This window comes from Chlorocebus sabaeus, chromosome 11 (assembly GCF_047675955.1).
Source record: "Chlorocebus sabaeus isolate Y175 chromosome 11, mChlSab1.0.hap1, whole genome shotgun sequence".
Taxonomy (NCBI): Eukaryota; Metazoa; Chordata; class Mammalia; order Primates; family Cercopithecidae; genus Chlorocebus; species Chlorocebus sabaeus.
Genome location: NC_132914.1, coordinates 86,120,816 through 86,134,621, shown reverse-complemented (window position 1 = coordinate 86,134,621; position 13,806 = coordinate 86,120,816). Strand labels below are relative to the sequence as shown.

At 37.3% G+C, this 13,806-nt stretch overlaps 1 non-coding gene and 1 pseudogene across 1 annotated transcript; one reads left to right on the top strand and one right to left on the bottom strand.

Moving 5' to 3' along the window:
- Positions 1-253: 253 nt before the first annotated feature.
- On the bottom strand, positions 254-392 carry LOC119624062 (small nucleolar RNA SNORA48). Its single transcript, XR_005240151.2, has one exon. It is a non-coding gene; the product is annotated as a small nucleolar RNA SNORA48 (small nucleolar RNA).
- A 4,601-nt stretch (positions 393-4,993) lies between these two features.
- Positions 4,994-5,789, top strand: LOC103238828 (COP9 signalosome complex subunit 8 pseudogene; annotated as a pseudogene).
- Positions 5,790-13,806: the final 8,017 nt, after the last annotated feature.

Genomic DNA, 13,806 nt, shown 5'->3' with positions numbered 1-13,806 from the left:
TTATAATCCAGCACATTGGGAGGCCGATGGGAGAATCGCTTGAGCCAAGGAGTTGAAGACCAGCCTGGGCAACATAGGGAGAACCTTGTCTCTACAAAAAAATATAAAATAATTAGCCGGGCATGGTAGCACATACTTGTAGTCCCAGCTACTTGGGAGGTTGAGGTGGGAGGATGACTTGCACCTGGGTGTTTGAGGCTGCAGTGAGCTATGATGATCACACTAAGACACTGTAGCCTGGGTGACAGAGTGAGACCCTGTCTAAAAAAAAAAAAAAAAAGAAAAGAAAAGAAAAGAAAAGCCAAGCTGGGATAAACAAGAGGTTGCCTTATGTCTATGTGATTTGAGATAAGTACCACCAACCAGATGCCACTTTACCCAGGTCAGAGACAGGATTTTTGTCATTTTTTAAAAAACAGATATCCTAACTTATATATTAACTTTAATTTCTAAGATATCATGTAGGCATGTAAATGTATTCTTTTTTTTTAATCATTATGCAGACTAACTCAAACCGTAAAATGTATAATGCAGTTTCTTCATGAGACAATGTGAAGCACATTTTTTGTTTGTTTGTTTGTTTGTTTTTAGATAACATCATGGACCTTCTGTGGAAAGTAAAGAAGAAATATTTCTTTTTCTTTTTCTTTTTTTTTTTTTTTTTTTTTTGAGACGGAGTCTGGCTCTGTAGCCCAGACTGGAGTGCAGGGGCGGGATCTCCGTTCACTGCAAGCTCCGCCTCCTCCTGGGTTCACGCCATTCTCCTGCCTCAGCCTCCCTAGAAGCTGGGACTACAGGCGCGGGCCACCACGCCCGGCTAGTTTTTTTGTATTTTTAGTAGAGGTGGGGTTTCACCGTGTTCACCAGGATGGTCTGGATCTCCTGACCTCGTGATCCGCCCGCCTCGGCCTCCCAAAGTGCTGGGATTACAGGAAGAAGAAGTATGTCTATGTTAGCAAAACATTTAGCACACACAAAAAGTAATTTGAAGAACATTTTCAACTAAGGAATTTGGGACAGCAGATTAATGGTACAGCTTATTGATTCTTTGCCTGACATGCATTGTTTATGCAAAATATTGCCAGTAGACTCATATCTTAATTCATCCAATACCAATTGCAGCACAGATTGTTTATGTAACCTAAGATTGCTCTCTATAAGTGACTATTTTTCCTGAATTAGCATTTATGATGCAAACCACTTAACTATACACAGTAAATAAGTGAACAGACATTTTAAACCTTCCTTTGCTATTATTTAACTTAGAGAATCAAATAAACTTCAAATTCATTTACAAGAAAACGAACACCATTGACTCTCTTCTGAAGTCTGTACTAAGGCACAAGAGCAGAGTTTTGATTAGACTTCATACACTTTGATTATTTTAGAGTGCACATTTTTGATTTATTTGTTATGTTGCAAAATACTTTGATTTATTTGTTATGTTGCAAAATACTTCATTGGAGATTTAAATTGGATTTCTTTTTTCTTTTTCCTTTTTATAACCAGAAAGTTACCTTGCTGTCTTTAGCAGAGTAGTCTACCTTAAATTACTCTTTTTGTGACTGTTTCTACCTTTGATTTGTGCATGTGTGTGCATGCCTGCATATGCATAGGGCATAAGAAATTATACAGCTCCATGGGGCAATCAGAATTGCAATCCTACGTAGCTTGGTATTGCATTAAGGTATCCCAGGTTACCCTATTGCAGTGTTCCAAAAAAAAAGTATGTGATGACTCCTTTATGTTTCCAGCATAGACACCTTTGTGCAAGAAAGGGCACAATGTTTTCAGTTTGTAAATGGACACCTGAATTAATCCTGACATTCTCTGGCCAGCTGGTATTTTAAAGGATTGGCCTGAAAAAGTTATCAGTTAAAAGCTCCAACCTGAAGGGTCATTAAGGGCCCTATGCTAAGGTTGGCTTGGGAGAAAAATCTATGCTGTTGTAAAGAGTTCCAGATCCACTGGACATCAGCATTACCTCTGAGCTCATAAAGCAGTTAGAACCAAAGGCAGTCCCAATTTTCTCTTCCTAGAATATGGAGGTCGGACTTACCAACCTCCTTGTTCCTTCTTGGATCACGGAGAGTGAAGATACTGGACTTCCCACTAGTCTGGCAGGTGAGGACTTTGACTGGTTTTATACATATTTTTAGTAAGCAAAATTATAATATAAAATTGGTGTAGCAATTCACAGCTACTGTATTTCAGGTGATTTCACCATTTTGCATGCTTTTGCAACATATACCAGCATTAAAGCACTACACTTTGGAGTTGGAGTCAATTGTATTTTTAGAGATTGGTCATCAACTACTGGGTGGATTTCTCTACAGAGTATGAACTTAATCATGGGTGATTTGGGGGGGATTACAGTGATGGCCAAGAGAATGAGCTTATTAAGATGTTATAGAACACTCTGACATCCTGGATAGCAGAGTAGTCAGATGGGAAGAGGTGGCCAATGCAGACAAGATTTTCCTAAAAATGAAAATTTCTGCTTTATCTTCAGGGAACTACCTAAAAGAAGAACACTGTAACTAATGATTAGACACTATATTAATTTCTTAAAAGAAAAAATAAGATAAAATATTTAACTTCTTTACAGAGAAAGAATGGGGACATACCCTGTCAAATATCACCAGAATTCTTGGTCCTAGTGTATAAGAATATCCTTATGGACTCAAGACAAAGAAAGCTATCAGTGACATGGGTATTGTGTAGGGCAAGTGGTTGAAAATGCTGTAGTAGAAGCCAGATAAGGAGTAGAAAGTGAGGGCATTTTCTTGTATACAAATTTTCATTTCTTATGAAAATACATTTTTCTCGGATTTTCAGACTACTAAACTGTCTCCAGAGTGGCAAATAGCAGAATAAGAGACAGCTAACATATTTAGTTGTTGTGTTCCAGAGGTGATTAAAATGCTTTGAAAGACAAGGACAAAACTACTATAGCAGGATATTTCAAAAAACAAAAACTATGTTTGGGAATACAGAGCAATGACAGGCCATGCTGGTTAAATATTATCAGTATATATTAAAATTTTTAAAATATGTAGATTCCCCCAATCTAGCAATTCTACTATTGAAAATGTATTCTAAAGAGGTAGAGGCCCTGATATTGAAGAAAAGATGTAAATGTAGAAAAAGATGGAAGAGAGATTTTGAGTTTTTAATCTACAGACATAAATATAGAGATGTCATGAGAGTATTGTCTGTAGTAGATTTTAAAAACCTGGAAAATTGAGAGCATTTATCAGCAGGGAAATGGTTGAATATATTTTGGTATCCATACTATGCAATATTATGCAAAATTAAAGGAATGAGTTACAACTATATGCATTGTTCTAGAGTTACAATGCATATAACCTACAATGCGTATTACCTACTTCATTTGGTAAAAATAAAAGCAAATTGTAGGGTAATGTGTATGACATGATCCTTTTGCATTACATAGAAGTCAAAACTCTGTGTGTGTGTGTGTGTGCATGAGCACATTTACACATTTACATAAGAATGGGGAAGACATTGAAGGATACAACAGGGTGCTCTTACTGCTTACCTAAGTGGAGTAGGATTGGAAGAGAGTGAGGTGGGATCTGTAAAATAAATCACTTATAATGACTTGCATTTGTTCAGAGATACTTTGTTATCAGAATTTTAAAATTCAGCCTCTTTAAAGTAAAAAACAAAATGAAATAAACAAAAACACGAAACAAAAGAACTCAAGAGAGATCTCAAAGTTTTTACTTTGTCAAAAGATAATTTTGAAAAAATGTTATCTACTGTCAATATTTTTATAAAGAATAGATATTAAACACAAAAGGGGAAGAAGGACACGAGCTAACCTTATTCTTTCTGAAAAAGGATAGTTGGACGTATATAACTGCATGTAATATCGCTCTTATTTTCTTCATTTCAGCACAATCCAGTGAAAAGCTGACCAAAGATCGAGTTTTTGATCCACTTATTTAGTGGAAAGCACTGCACTCAATGTCAGGAGCCCATTGCAGTCACTCACTGTCTCAGCTTTAGAAAACAACCTCTCTGGTTTGTCTTATTGGAAAGGTAAGTGGGTTTGATCAAACAATCTCTAAAGCCCCCTTGCCTTGTAACAATCTATTATTTCTGATGATTCACTTCTTACTTTCCATAATTCCTGTTTTATTTATTTATTTAGCAAATACTTTCTGAGCATCTACATACATATATCAGGCATCAAGTTCGCCACTGGGAACGTTGTCATGACAGGGCAGGTGAGGTCCTTCCTCTTGCATTCTCTTGGGGAGACAACAAAAAGCATGCAAATAAGTGAATGGAGAAAGAACTACAGATTCTGGGGAGTGTTATGGAGGAAATCAATAGACTGATGTGATGGGGGTGAGCATAGAGGGGTAGAGAAAGGTAATCTGAGCTTCATTTTCATGGAAAGTCTTTCTGAGGATTTGAGATGAAACCTAAGGGTGAGTAGGCATCTGCCACATGGGGAACTGTGTGAAGGACTCACCACACAGAGGTAACCGCAAGTACCAGGTTCATGAATTGATAAAGGACCTGGCTATTCCAAGGACAGAAACGAGGCTGGAGAAGTTGAAGTGTAATGAGCAAATGGGGGAATGAAGGAGTAGGTAGTACAAAAAGAGGAGGGAGAAGTAGGCATCCAGGAGATGGAAGACCTAGGAAGCATTTGAATTTTCGTACACATGCCATGAGAAGTCATTGAAAGGTTTTCAGCAAGGAAACACTATGATTTGATTTGAATTTTACAGAGACCACTGGCTGCTATGTGAATAACAGATGGTTGGGATGCAGGAAGCAGGGAAAACAACTTGGAAGCTGTTGCAGCAATCCATGAAAGAAATGATGCTGCTTTGGACTGGGACCATGATGGGTGTTTTGGAGGTAAAATAGTCCAGAATTCCTGGATGAGATGCGAGAGGTAAGAAGAAGGAAAGAGCCAAGGCTCACTCCAGTTCTGGGGTTGGGAAACTAGATAAAAAGTGGTACCGGCGGTGGCGAGACCGGCCGCGAAGATGCCAGTGGCGGTGATGGCGGAAAGTGCCTTCAGTTTCAAAAAGTTGCTGAATCAGTGCGAGAACCAGGAGCTCGAGGCCCCTGGAGGAATTGCTACACCCCCAGTGTATGGTCAGCTTCTAGCTTTATATTTGCTCCATAACGACATGAATAATGCAAGATATCTTTGGAAAAGAATACCACCTGCTATAAAATCTGCAAATTCTGAACTTGGGGGAATTTGGTCAGTAGGACAAAGAATCTGGCAGAGAGATTTCCCTGGGATCTATACAACCATCAACCCTCACCAGTGGTCTGAGACGGTCCAGCCAATTATGGAAGCACTTAGAGATGCAGCAAGGAGACGCACCTTTGCCCTGGTCTCTCAAGCGTATACTTCAATCATCGCTGATGATTTTGCAGCCTTTGTTGGACTTCCTGTAGGAGAGGCTGTGAAAGGTATATTAGAACAAGGATGGCAAGCTGATTCCACCACAAGAATGGTTCTGCCCAGAAAGCCAGTTGCAGGGGCCCTGGATGTTTCCTTTAACAAGTTTATTCCCTTATCAGAGCCCGCTCCAGTTCCCCCAATACCCAATGAACAGCAGTTAGCCAGACTGACGGATTATGTGGCTTTCCTTGAAAACCGATTTATCACTCTGACTTCAAGATTCATCTTCAGAATCCTGTATACTGACAAATATCGAAATGTAAAGTTTGTATTTTCAGTACAAATTTTATTTGTTTATTGGATGGCTTAAGCACCTCAGCATTCCCTACTGAGTATGTGATAAAATACATATAGAATATAAAATATACTGTATACCTTTTGTCCTTAAACATTATGCTGAATAGTTGTTGAGACAGTTCTAATTTTGTAATACTTAATAATCTGGATGGAGCCCGTCAGTATTACAGTTAGTTTGTTTTCTGGTGACTCATAAAATAAGGTTTCCTGTTTCATGTAAAAAAAAAAAAAAAAAAAAAAAAAAAAAAAAAAAAAAAAAAGTGGTACCATTTATTGAGACAAGACTCAGAATGGAATGGGTTTTCTTTTTTTTTCCTTGGGTATGGGACTCAAGAAATTAGTTTCAGCTGTGAGAAGTTGGGAGTGTCTAGTTATTTATCCAGGTGGAGATGTCAACCAAGTGGTTAAATATGAGACTCAGGGGGCTTAGGGGAGAAATAATGGCTAGAGATAGACATTTTGAGGCTCATGAGCATATGAGTGGTATACAAGGTCACTTCAAGAGAAAAGAGGCTGTTAGGCTTCAGCCCTAGGCAGCTCAACATCTACAGTTGACTCCAGACCTATCAACAAAGTCAATGAAGAAACAGTGACCAAAGAAGTGGCAAGAAAAACCCAGAGTGGCCTAGTATGTCTGTAATTTACTCTAAATACCTTAGCATAGACACTGTGATCATCAGTTGCCTCACTCAGGTGTTTACAAGGAACAGTAGGCTTAATATTTAATCGGAAGTGTTACAGTCCATGGCATCTTTATTATGGTGACAGGAGAGGCTTTACTAATACTGGAAGTGGTATTTCATTGTCACTAATGAAGTACCATAAAATTAGTAGTTCTTTAATGAGCTTATGTTTATAAATGATTTTTCATTATTGAAATTTGTTTTATTTAATATACATGAGCTGCTTCTCATATACAGGTTTACAAGGAATATATAATTTTGTACCTGGCACATAGAAGGTATTTAGTAATTGCTTTGGGGGTTTTGTTGTTATTGTTGTTGCCATTGTTGTTTTGTTTGTTTGTTTGCTTGATACAGGGTCTTGCTCTGTTGCCCACGTTGGAGTGGAGTGGCATAATCTCAGCTTACTGCAAACTTTGCCTCCTGGGCTCAAGCAATAATAGCTGCTTTTGCTATTTTCATTACCATAAATTATAGATTTCTCTAAAATTCCATATTTGCATATAATGTTTAAAAGTATTCCTTAACTTTTCTTTTTCTCCGGTATTCCTACTATGTCATTTACTTTCTTTTTAAGGCACTTAAAAAAAAACTTTTGCTCACAGCCTGGCACATAGAATACTGAATTAATGGTGGATCATCAGAATTTACAAAGGGTTTTGATAACATATTGAATGTTATTTCCTTTCAGGGATCTATTATTAAACACTTAAAAGAATGTTGGATGTTGATTCTGGCAGAAAGAAATAGAGTGAAGTAAAAGACCATGGAAAAAAAAAAAGGAAAAATTGTCTGAGAAAGAGAGAAGAGAGGGCATAACTCACGTACATGCAAAATACGAAATATTTCTGTTGGTGGTGGTTTTTGCTACTGGACCACAAAAACGGATCACATAGCTCCTTGGAGATCACTAGTTGGGATAAGGAAGATGGTTGCTGGTATGTAACCACACTAAAATATTGTCCCAAGATAGCTTTTTATGAACACTGTAGAAGATCCAATCATAGTGTGGTCTTGATTTGAACAGACTGCCCTAGAATGAGCATTGAAACAGTCCAAATATTATAGTCCGATTCATGTTCTGGCCTAAACTGCCAGTGCTAAATACAAGCGAAGTACCCTGAATACCACAGAGTCAGCCCTTCAGATAACATTTTAGTGGTGGAAAATATAAACACATTTTTGCCCAAATTTCCATTGTGATAAAGGAAAATTTGCTGAGGAAACAGAGCTAATCCATAGAGAACTGTGAAACGAATGAGAGATTCAGATTACCCACGAGTTTGTCTTTGAGCCAAAACAAATGCATTATTTAGAAGTTCTTTCCCATAGGTATCTAAGGGAAAGGGGGGAATTTTCACTGTGGTACAAATGCTTCATTTAGGAAAAGGATATCATGATCCTGATAAGAGAAAACATGTTCTCAATCTGGTCTCTACAGGATTTACATGAGATGAGCATACTAATAAGTTTTTTTTTTTTTTTTTTTTTAACTGCAAACAACTCTTCACCCCAAACCAACTGTCTGCGTGTTTTCTAATGAAGTAAAGTGACGTAAAGCAATGACTTAGCTGGACTAACTGCTCAAGTCTTTTTGTTGGATCTATTGGCAAGAATTTCTGTATAATAGTTTTTTATAAAATCATATTAAAATTTTAGACCATAAAAGTAAAGCGATTGAAACTATATGAATATCCTATGGACCCATTTAAACCTGTCTGCATCTTGTTGAAACAATCTGCTACTGCTGCTTTTTAGGTGTGGCCTAAAGTTATATGTATATCAAGTCACAGATTCATTGGCAAAAGAGGAAGCAGTGGTTATTTGTTTCAATTGGACAAACTTTATGGGTTCAGATTAGCACTCACTGACAAACTCAAAGGCAAAGGAAGAGTAAATGCTCTTTTGAAATGTAGACTTCCAGGAAGAAGGTCTAGTATAAACACTTCATACAATTTTAAGATTTAAAGATATTATAATTTTCACACATATATGCTTTACAAGACAGTCACTTCTGTAATACTATAGTTAGTTCCTACAGAACCCTTATTGGATGGAGTTAGTGAGATGGTCATCTTCCTAAAGAGAAATACAGCCTGGGGCCGGGCACAGTGGCTCATGCCTGTAATCCCAGCACTTTGGGAGGCCGAGGTGGCTGGATCACCTGAGGTCAGTAGTTTGAGACCAGCCTCGCCAACTGGTGAAACCCCATCTCTACTAAAAATACAAAAACAAACAAACAAACAAAACAACAACAACAAAAAAAATGATAGCTGGACGGGGTGGCAGGCACCTGTAATCCCAGCTGCTCAGGAGGCTGAGGCAGGAAAATCACTTAAACCTGGGAAGTGGAGATTGCAGTGAGCCGACATCACACTATTGCACTCCAGACTGGGCGACAGAGTGAGATTCCATCTCAAACAAAACAAAACAAAACAAAAAAAACAGAGAGAGAGAGAGAATTGCACACAGCCTGATGTGCAATTCTAAGTCCCTGTGAAATATTCTCCAAAAGTCTCTTTCTCTGATCCCTTTGGGAAGCAGTACAAAGTGGTGGTTAGGAGTGCAGACCCCGAGGCACACTGTGTCTTCCTATCCCTTCCCATCTTTATGTCAAATGTCTATTCCTCCTTTCCATCTACTCACTGTGTGATGTTGGTCAAATTACTCAATCTCTCTGTGCTTTATCTTCTTATCTATAAAATAAGAGTAACAATGACGTTGAACTCTTACAGCTGTTTTGGATTAAGTGAAGTCTATCCCCATAGGAATGTTGTTACGGTGCATTGATTTCTTTCCAACTGAGGTCTGCGAGCAGGAGACTACACCAAGGATCCTGAGGCAGAATCACCAGCAGGGAAGAATTTGATTGAATTGCTGGTCTGGGCTCAACTTTTCAGTCTTGAATGTCATAACAGGTGAATTTTTTCTCCTCTAGCATATAGCAAGGTTTAGATATATTTCAGATTTCAATTATCCTGAGACTTAGTAGCTCAACTTTGAGGAAATAAAAGTCAAGTAATGTGAAAGACAGAATCTATGAAATGGGAGCTGGCTAAACAGTGATGCTATGTGGCTATTAAAAAAAAAAAAAAGCAATGGTAGGCCGGGCGCAGTGGCTCACGGCTGTAATCCCAGCACTTTGGGAGGCCGAGACGGGTGGATCACAAGGTCAGGGGATAGAGACCATCCTGGCTAACATGGTGAAACTCCGTCTCTACTAAAAATACAAAAAATTAACCAGGTGTGGTGGCGGGCGCCTGTAGTCCCAGCTACTTGGGAGGCTGAGGCAGGAGAATGGTGTGAACCTGGGAGGCAGAGCTTGCAGTGAGCCGAGATCGCACCATTGCACACTCCAGCCTGGGTGACAGAGTGAGACTCCGTCTCAAAAAAAAAAAAAAAAAAAAAAAAAAAAAAAAAGGCAATGGTAGCCAAACAATAATCAGAGTCTGCATTTCTCACCAATTTTACTAACAGTTCTACACACCTCTCTTATTAGTACAACAACATGAATTTAAGGCCACAGTCCTTCTGTCTACATAATAACTGTTAGATTATAATACCAGTAGCTTATTGTTTTACAATACCAATATATTCACTGAAAAAAATCAGAAAAAATAACCCAGAAATTTCAAGCCAGTTTCTCATCAGTCCAAAGGAAACTGAGAACATTGATATTTGCTAATTTCATTCAGTATACACTAAAACATATGGACATATATAAAAGAGAATTGGGAGCCAGACACGGTGGCTCATGCCTATAATCCCAGCACTTTGGCATGCCAAGGAGGGAGGATCACTTGAAGCCAGGAGTTTGAGATCAACCTGGGCCACATAATGAGACACCCATCTCTACAAACAATTGAAAAAATTAGCCAGGTGTGTTGTCACTCACCTGTAGTTCCAGCTACCCGAAAGACTAAGGTAGGAGGATCACTTGAGCCCAGCAGGCTGAGGCTGTAGTGAGCTATGACTGTACCATTGCACTCCAGCCTGGGCAACAGAGCAAGACCTTGTCTCAAAAAAAGAGAAAATAACAGAAAAGGAAAGAGAATTGAGGTTGTGTTAATTCTTTGTCTAAATATGGATCCAGCTAAGTTGTGGGGGAAAGAAGGTTTGCTTTTCTTTGGAATTATAAACTAAAAAATTTTGAGGAATTATTTTCATAGATTGATAACCTGTAGGTGATATAGGCATTTCATTTGTATAAACATATCAACAATATATGCATTTATATAATGTCTTTATTCTAAAATACTTTCCAATTGGCTAGCTATATTTTTATTCAAATATTAATATCATAGTTAACATACACATTTTTAAAAGCACTTATTGACTTCTAAAAGTTATGGAATGGATACAATATTTTAAAAATCTTTCTTCAGCTGGGTAGATAAAAATGTGTTTCAAAGTTCATTTGGAAGTGTATATACATGAGAATATCCAAATGTTTTTGGAAAAGAAGACTTGCTATCTAGATATCTAAATGTGTTACGAAATTGTAGGAGTTCAAAAGAATGGCATTGGCATAGAAACAGATTAATAAAACACAGAAACCAAGAAACACATTTTTGTCTGTTCAAGAATTTGACTATAATTAAACTTGCATTTCAAATCAGTGAAATATGGAAGTATTATTAAACAAATAGCACTGAGAAAATTGGTTATTCATTTAAAATGAATATTAGACCTCTAATTCATATCTTGCATAAATATATTCCAGATGCATTACAAAGTGAAACAATTTTTAATTGAAAGAGTATGTTAGAAGAAATATAGAAAAATAATGTTATAACCTCTAGAGGTTTCTAGCTAAGAAGCAAAATCCAGAAGCCAGAAAGGAAAATGTTGGCATTTATGCTGAAATATAAATACTTCTTTAATTAAAGCCATCATAAGTAAGTTACACAATAATCAGCAGTCTGGAAAAAAAAACTTGCCAAACATATAACTAAAAATAATTAATACCCAGAATATGTAAACATATCAGTAAGAAAAACTAAACAATTTATAGAAAGTTTGTCAAAAGACAGAAGAAAACAGTTGGCCAAAACAGACGTGTGAAAAAACGATTCCTAGACTTAGTCATAATAGAGATATGTACATAAGATTATATATTCAAATAGAATAAATTTAAAAATCAGTAAAAATCTGTATAGAAGATACACGAAAACAATTCCTCTCACACTCTTTTTGTGGAACTTGGTAAAGCATTTTTACAAGGCAATTAGAAAGTATCTTTCAAAATAAAAATAACACATCATCTACTCAAGACTTTCACTTCTAGAAATCTATCCAAAAAATAATGCTTATAACATGAACACAAATACATTTCTTTAAAGATATCATTTTTTGTTGAAGCATTTTTTTGGGTAATATTGAAATTTTGGAAAATAACTCTATAAGGACGGGTAGTTTCAGCTATAACTGACAGAAAAACCCAAAACAACAGTGGCTTATAAACATGATAGAAGTTTATTTCTCCTTCACGTAGGTTCCTGGTGTGAAAACTCCATGATTCTCAGAGATCTGTCTTTCTTTTTGCTCTGCCACCCTCTATAAGTGGGGTTTACCTGTGGTCCAGTGCAACTGCTCCACCTTCAGTCATCTGATCCATGTTTGAGTTAGCAGACAAGGGAAAAGAAGCCCTCTCCCTTTGAGAACATTTATTTGATTGTTCTTCACATCACTTTACTTACATTCCATTGGTCAACACTTATATAAGGCCACACCTAGATTCAAAGAAAACTATAGAATTTAATTGTTATTCTTGGAGACCATGTGCCCAAATAACATTTGAAGGTCTATTTCTGAGCAAGTGGGAAAAGTTGATTTTGTGGGACAACTCATAGTCCCTCCCACAATCTAGCCATTTGCCTCCCCTAATATTCAGCCATACCATTCTTCTGACACATAGAAATAGTCATGCCTTTTGTAAAATAGACAGTTCTGAAGTCCCACACAGAGATCACTGCAGTGTCTCTAGATTATGTGTAGTCTTGGGGTCTGGCAGTTGCTAAAATTAAAAGCAGACAATCTGCCCCCAAACATACCCAACCTATCATGGTGCAGCTGGAACAAGATAAACAGAATGAAAGTTCTCATTTGGAAAAGAGGAAAATGAGAATCATGCAGTGTTACTAGGGCCTTAGCGATGATAAAGTTCTCTCTGATGGTAAGCTTTTGGGTTCCTGCTATGGCTTCTGTTACTGCTGTCTTTTGCTGTAATGACTGATTTACAGTCTTACTAATAACTGCTTCAATGTCAGGGTTAAAACAATTGACCTTCTCAACTCTTCAAGGAATCACACTACTGTAATCTCAGTCACCCTAGATTGTAGAACTAGGCAGAGACCTTCTCACCAGCTGGTGTTAGACTGTCTACATGAACATTATTGTAGAATTTTGTTTACAAGTGAAAAAGGCAATCAACACACCTCAATCTTACATATTGTCTCTACCACTTCCCCTAATGCTACAGTCATTGTTGGCACTTACTCTTTCATCCAGGGCACCTCAGGGAACAACTGTATTAATTTTTTACCATCAAATAACAAAGTTCATCATTGTTTCAGAATGCAACATGTGAGTCCTCTTCATCTTCCACTTAATAAGCCAATGCAAAATATATGACTTCTGTTGCATGCAGCTCTCAGTTTCTGTTTCAAAATTCCTTTGCACTGTGTTTAATTATAGATGACAGAAACTACTCTTAGCTAGTTTAAGCTGAAAAGAATTTAGTTCAGGAAATTAGGTACTTCACTGGAAGGGCTTTAGAAACAACCTTTATGCTGAGTCTGTAGAAATGAGACTATTCTGAAGCTAGGCATGAAATGAGAGGTATTCTGAAGCAAGGTATCAGGCTCAGTAATTTCTGTTTCATAAAAAACAAATACTGCTGCAACCAAGCTCATTAGCAGAAACAGAAGTAGTACCAGATTGCATGCCCGATATATGATTATATCTGCTCATTGAAAGCTAAGCCTGTTTGGAACCTGAACTGTAGAGAAGTCTGAGAAAAGTCGTATAACTTTTCAGCCTTTGTCATTTAGTAAGCATGTTCTAAGTTACTTGAAATGGACTGAAGTAAGTCAATGCATAATATTTGCCACAGGACCTAAAAGTCCATCTTTGGTAAATAAACTAAATAAATAATGGAACATTAATGTTAAGAAATATTAAGAAGTTGTTAAAAAGAGTATGTACAATGGAAACAGACAAACTTATAGTCAATATGTCAAGGCTAAAAAAATTGTCAAAGCTGAGATAGCTGGAAACTATTAGACAATATTTTGTACAAGGAGAAGCTATTAGGAAATTGCTGTCCAGGTGTGGCGGCTCACGCCTGTAATCCCAGCACTT